The following is a 6,432-nucleotide window of genomic DNA, read 5'->3' on the forward strand; positions in this document are numbered from 1 at the left end:
TGGTAATTGATATTTGATAAACATTTTCCCGAAAAATTTCCCTGCGAATCGAAGCTAGACTCATCAATGTCTGGTTCTGGAGGCAGGGGATGTATCTGGTGATATTTTTTTGGAGACGAGAAAGGCTGTCAATTGAATTCTACTGGATATATAAATTTAATGCAAGTTCTTTTTCCTCTTGTTGCCTGGCGTGGGATCCTTTTTTTTCTATCCAGATTTTCCTCCCGGAGAAGAAGCCTGTGAAGTCGAACAATGTATTGGGAATTTTTTTTCCCTTGGATAGTACTTTAATTAAATTAATTATCATTATTTGTTAAGAGTTGATCTGATTTGGGACGAGATAAGAAATGTGTTGTCCTGTACTGTTGTATTAAGGATTTTGATAGAGTTATGGCCAACTTTTGAGAGCGAGGAAAAATGGAATCACAACTCAAATCCATGTATATATTAAAGAAAGTGATTTGTATTTTGGTCAGAAGTTTATGCTACTAGTTTTTTTTGTATTTTCAGTTGACAAATCCGATAAGAATATAATTTTAAACAAATATTATGAAAAGCTGATGCAACATGTTAATTTTTTAAAAACAATTATGTGCTTTATAATATTAGTGCGTTCATCATGAACATTTGTATTAATTACGCACATGAACGAATTTTTTTAATTATATTCATAATACACAGTTATTTCAAAGGTTAAGTACAATATGATTTATGGTACATGATGGTTCAAATATGGGTTTTTCTTATTATTTTCTCATCCAATCATCTTTCAACAAAAGTTAAGAAAAAGAAAAAGTATATATAATAATTTAGTTAGTTTTGATGTTTTAAAAGTTAGTATTTTGAAGCAAAAACATATAATGAAATTTGAAATAGGAGGGAGGTGTATTTTTTCCGGCCATGTAAAATTAGAATTTTTCTTGTGTTTGTTAATTTTTGTCGTGCTTAGTTTGGTTGGACGAAGGAATTGAGATTTAAAGATGTGGTCAACTTTTTCACCTATTACAGTAGATAATATGATTTTGGGTTGATTAATTTGTGATGACTGAAGAGCTGTAATTGTGCTATAACATAATGGGTAAAGATACGGTGAAAGCTTCCTGGGATGTAAGAACCACAAAAGTGTTTATTGACCTGTGCATTGAACTTGTGCAACAAGGAGAAAGAAGAGGTACAAGCTTAACAAAGAAAGCTTGGGATATTCTTGGTGATAAGTTTACTGCCAAAACTAGGAGAGTGTACGCAAAACAGCAATTTAAGAACAAATATGATTCCCTGCGAAAAGAGTGGCAGACATGGGATAGGCTGCTTCGCGAGACAGGATTGGGATGGGATACTGAAAGGAATACTGTTAGTGCAACTGATGATTGGTGGGAGAGGAAAATAAGGGTAATTATTGAACCTTTTGATCTTACATTTTCTCTGCCTGTTAATGTTTTGTGCATATTTATTGTTTTTTGAATATTTTATGATATTATTGGTGTCTAATGTGCAAGAAGTTCCAAACTATGAAAAATTTAGAGAAAGAGGACTTCAATTTAGGGATCAATTAACTCAATTGTTCGGGAGTGTGGCTGCAGTTGGACCACAAGCATGGGCACCTTCTTCCATGACACTTCCAAGTGAAGGAACACCGAATGAAGATTTGGAAGAAGGGTCCAGAGATAGTGATGAAATTTTAGGCGCACCAACTGGTGTAAGTAGGGAATTTAACACAGTGAACTTCAATGTTAATAGTGGAGGTAGTGGAGGCAACACTGAATTGAGGCAGGATAACAATGGTGGGGGTACAAGCAGAGGTAGGAGTCGACCTAGTAGCTCACTGGGGGTCAGAAGGAAGAGTGAAGTCAAGAAGAAACGCACATCTCCCTCTATGAAAATAGCGGATGCACTTAGCAAGATTGCTGAAACAAATATTTCTGAGGCCGAGCGTGGAAATGAGGTCATGTCACGAGTAGAAGCTAGAAGGTTGGAAGAAGAAGATAGAAGGTTGGAAGAAGAAGCACGTGCTTATGAGATTTCAATTAGGGGAGTCTTGTTTCACTTGAAAACAGTTCCTGAAGTTGTCAGTGATCCTGATTTCTTTAGACGCTGCACACAACTCCTTATGGAACGGCCGGAGGCACGGGAAATGTATGCAGCTCTGAAGGATCAGAAGGAACAACTTCTACCTATTTTGGAGTTTTACACTAGGGATTTATGACTTGTTTATTATATTAGACAGTTCCATATGTGTATCATTTTATGTGACTAGTGGGTTGTTATATGAATCAAACAACTCTGTAACTTTTATAAATGTTTCGTAATTTCTACGTAAGAATTCTAAACTTTATGTGTATGTGCACAGGATAAAACGAATATGGATGCTGAAATTAAATGTGTGGAAGAGCATGCTAAGGGACGAAAAAAAAAGGGTTAACAAAGTTGCAGCATTGGTCGGTGCATACGCTACTTTGAACTTGTGTAAAGAGTCTCGGCATACAAGTGCTTATACAGGCTGCTTATGGGTAAGGGATGTTTTAGATGGCAACTCCAGTCGTTGTTATAACATGTTTAGGATGGAACGGGGTGTGTTCTTAAGTCTGGTGGAACAATTGCAACAACATGGTCTAAAAGAGACTAAAAATATAGGGATACATGAATCAGTTGCAATGTTTTTACATACCGTTGGCCATGCACTTAGTAGCAGAATGCAACAAGAAAGATTTCAACATTCAGGGGAGACAATTAGCAGACATTTTCATAATGTCCTAATGGCATGCTGTAGACTTGCCATGTCTAATATCAAACCAAAAGATCCAACATTCCGGCATGTTCATACAAAAATTCGGTTTGGTAAATACTAGCCTTTTTTTAAACATGTTATTGGAGCAATTGATGGCACGCACGTTTCCTACGTTGTCACTGCAACAGATCAAACTAAATTTATCTCTAGAAAAGGAACAGTGTCACAAAATGTCATGGCGGTTTGTGATTGGGACATGTGTTTTACTTTTGTCTTGGCTGGATGGGAAGGTAGCGCACATGATGCTCGGATATTTGATCATGCCCTCACAACTCCTTCAATGAACTTTCCCCACCCACCTGAAGGTTTTTTATTTCCTACATTTTATTTATATTTAGCTTAACAATAGAAAAATAATTTACAATAATTTCATTTTTTATATAGGAAAATATTATTTGGTGGATGCTGGATGCCCAACACCAAATGGATATCTCGGCCCATACAGACGGGAGCGTTATCATCTGCCTGATTTTCGAAGGACATCTGGGTTTGAAAATGACAATGAAGTCTTTAATTATTTCCATTCAAGTTTAAGGAGTACAATTGAAAGAACTTTCGGAGTTTGGAAAAAAAAGTTCACAATCTTACGAAACATGCCATCCTATGATTATGAAACACAAGTTAAAATTGTTTGTGCAACGATGGCTATATATAATTTTATTAGAACGACATCTATTACTGATCCTGGATTCGTTCAGTTAGAAGAAGAAGGTACTTATGCAGAAGAACATGATGATGGGGTTAGATTTTCACGTATACATTCATCAATTCAATCTTCATCTTATATGGCTCAGGTTCGTGACAGCATAAGAGACGAACTTGTTAATTCAGTTCGTGACAGCATAAGAGACGAACTTGTTAATTCAATACAAGGATAGTAGTCATGTCTTATTTCTTTCCTTTTATCATAGATTGTAATATGTAGTTAAAAACAAAACATATCACAAATGCTTTGTATCGATGCATCATCTTAATGATTATGACACTTCTTTATTTATATTTCTTTTATTAATAATAGACCTTATATTCTCAAGCTAATTATTACTTACTTTAATAATTAATAAATTGTTTGAAGACGTGTTTATTCTATTTTGTCAAACAATATCATCCCATTTTATGTTTATAATCTTCATGAAAATACATGATTTTTTGTTTGCAACAAAATAATTCATCTTCTCTAAAAATATTTTCACTCTTATATTTTATTAATATATATGTGTGGTGACAATTAATTAATTAATTGTATTAAACATCAGAGGTTATTATACATGTAGTATGTTATTACAAAAAGTAGTTGTGAAAAAATGTTATGGGATTTCACGTTTAAAATCTTTAAAGAAAATTAATATTTTTCTGTTAGTAAAAAAAAAAATCACTTTTCTATAAACATATTTATTATTATGTTTTATAAATATATATACACATATTAATTATGTATTAATTATATTATCTTATATATTATTAATTATGTTAGTAAAAAATTTTTCATTCACAATTTTATTTCTTCAAATTAAAATATATCATAAAATCTATCTCTTATATAATTATCATATTAACTTATACCCTTTTTGGTAATTTTCACATGTAAAAAGTGCTTCTGGTAATAACTATTCAAACACTCTCACTTCTCAGAATCACTTTTTCTCAGAATCTATTCTCCACAGAATTTATTCTCCAGAATCACTTTTCCAAACCACGGTTTGGTTTCATCCAAACACACCCTAAGTTGCAGTGGTTCAAAGGAGAACAATTGGAGGTTAGAAAAGTAATATTATTTCTCCTCAAATAGATATTACTTTCAATGGTTCAAACTTTTTGGGTCCTAGGTATTATGTTGTCTTCTTACTTGTTTTAATTATTAATTATTAATATGGATGATGATTGTATTTATTAATTATTAATATGAATGATGATTGTATTTCTCATTGGATTTACTTTTGAGCAATGGACAGGGGAAAGATTCAACCTAAGTATATCTGAAGTGTATATTTTTAAGACCAAAATATTTTGAGATCAGCTGTGTAATTTATATGAGATGTTTAAGCTCATGTCTTACTGTACGTAGTTCGATTCAGTTTACCAAATGGAAGATATCCAACAATTAGAACAAAGAGTTTGGAGATGACATCATTTTGCACTTTTATTATAAAATGTTAAAGAAATTTTAAAAGTAAATGATAAAATCAGTAAATCAGTGAAATCTACAATATCACAAGTTTAAATCAGTGGAAGAAAACTCAAATGCTTTTTCGCTGTCAAAGACGAGGTGGAACTAATAAACCACATGGTTTTAAAAATAGTCGACCATACATTCTAATGCTCTGCCAAATGAGGCAGATGCAGGTGACTGCTTTTGCTTGGATAATCTGAATTATACAGCAAATTCCTTTTAAGTCTTATGTATTGAATACTTGTCCTGTGTTTGCTAAGGTCAAACAAATCTAAATCAAGAGTGTAATGAGAGGTTTTGGCAGTCTGGTGTAACTGCTTGGAGAATCACTTTTCAGTGAAGTCAGAGATTTTGGGATGATTTTTTAGAAGGTATTGTACTATTGTCCCTTTCCATTGTTAAACAGATTTTTTTTCATTTTTCTCTTGCTTCTTTTCTGTTACACGGTTTTGGTATCACATCATCTTATTTTTATTTCAATAGGCGTGCATCAGGACAACAAATAGGGAAATGCTTTCCACCAATGTCCTTTCCATGGCAAAGCTTGTGGTAATCAGCCTTGTAATCTCCTCCTAGAAAGCTTAGGTACTGACGTAAAGAATATCATAATGCTCTGAATTTGATATGTTGATGTATATGTTCTGAGGAGTTTTATTAGTAAAATTTTTCTTTAATTTATGGGTAGAAGAAAATTTATTTTTCATTTAACGTTAGATGTATTTAATTTTTTTAGTATCATCATGGTTTTTCAAATTAATTTTATATGATGAGGAAAACTCAACGCTAATGAATTTTCTTACCAGTTCATGATTTTTTTAAAAACAGAAATTGTTAAAAAAAAAATTGAAATCATATACCTAATATATTGGTTTTCAATGAAACTTACAAAATTATATGCCTGTTTGGAGGATAGCCAAGTTTATAATATGGTGAAAGTGTGGGCCTTGGAATAGTTTCAGTTGAGAACAAAATGATGTCACCTTGTGTATTTAGTGTTATCTGCAAGGTTCAACTGACGTGCGATATAACTAATATAGTGATTTTATGGGAAACTTAAAAAAAGTGTCCGCATGTTGAAAAAGGAGATGCTGCTGAAAGAAGAGATGTGACAGCTTGGAGAGATATGGCTTATCATACGTTTATATTCAAGTGTGTATCTGTAATGCATCCAAATGTGGCAAGTGATAAAGCAAAATAGGAGTTGTATATATATTTTGCTATTACATGTGAATTTTAAATCCCTCCTAACATTTTCTGTTCTATTATTTTGATGCTGGATATGTTAAGAGATATGTCTTTTGGGATTCATGGCTGCAATATATTGCTTACTGTTATACCTTCATCCTTGCTCTTTAATTTGGCATTTGTAATAGCCAGGCTTTGACTCGTGAATGTGGAGGCAGCAGTTGCTAGACCATTTCCAGCACAGTCAAATGGAAGTGGCAAAGGTTTGTGTCATGTTGGGTAATTTTGGAGC

The 6,432-nt window shown here is 32.9% G+C and overlaps 1 long non-coding RNA gene across 1 annotated transcript; it reads left to right on the top strand.

Annotated features, from left to right (window-relative positions):
- Positions 1–5,126: 5,126 nt before the first annotated feature.
- Positions 5,127–6,010, top strand: LOC114730265 (uncharacterized). The gene is made up of 3 exons (XR_003738826.1): positions 5,127–5,326; positions 5,439–5,504; positions 5,864–6,010. It is a non-coding gene; the product is annotated as an uncharacterized LOC114730265 (long non-coding RNA).
- The last annotated feature ends 422 nt before the right edge of the window (positions 6,011–6,432 follow it).

The sequence above is a fragment of the Neltuma alba genome, unplaced genomic scaffold (genome assembly GCF_004799145.2).
Source record: "Neltuma alba isolate B1F8T4 unplaced genomic scaffold, ASM479914v2 tig00000377_pilon, whole genome shotgun sequence".
Taxonomy (NCBI): domain Eukaryota; kingdom Viridiplantae; phylum Streptophyta; class Magnoliopsida; order Fabales; family Fabaceae; genus Neltuma; species Neltuma alba.